The following is a 242-nucleotide window of genomic DNA, read 5'->3' as shown; positions in this document are numbered from 1 at the left end:
CTATCACGCGCTAGTCATCTCTCAGACCCCCGCATAGGCGTCTAGGGATAAGGCTGTCATTCACAGAAGAGAGTAGAACTCCCTCTGCCTAGAGACTAATGGGTTAGATTTGATCTGTCTTTAGGATGCAAGACTCAATGGACTTCCCAGCACCACAGCGCAAAGTTAGAGAGTGACTGCATGTGTGTGTGCGTGCATGGTGTAAATGTGTGTGTGTGTGCATGCTTGTCAGTGTGTGTGTG

Source organism: Microtus ochrogaster, chromosome 2 (genome assembly GCF_000317375.1).
Source record: "Microtus ochrogaster isolate Prairie Vole_2 chromosome 2, MicOch1.0, whole genome shotgun sequence".
Classification (NCBI taxonomy): Eukaryota; Metazoa; Chordata; class Mammalia; order Rodentia; family Cricetidae; genus Microtus; species Microtus ochrogaster.
The sequence above is the reverse complement of the archived record's forward strand: the minus strand, read 5'-3'. Positions refer to the sequence as shown.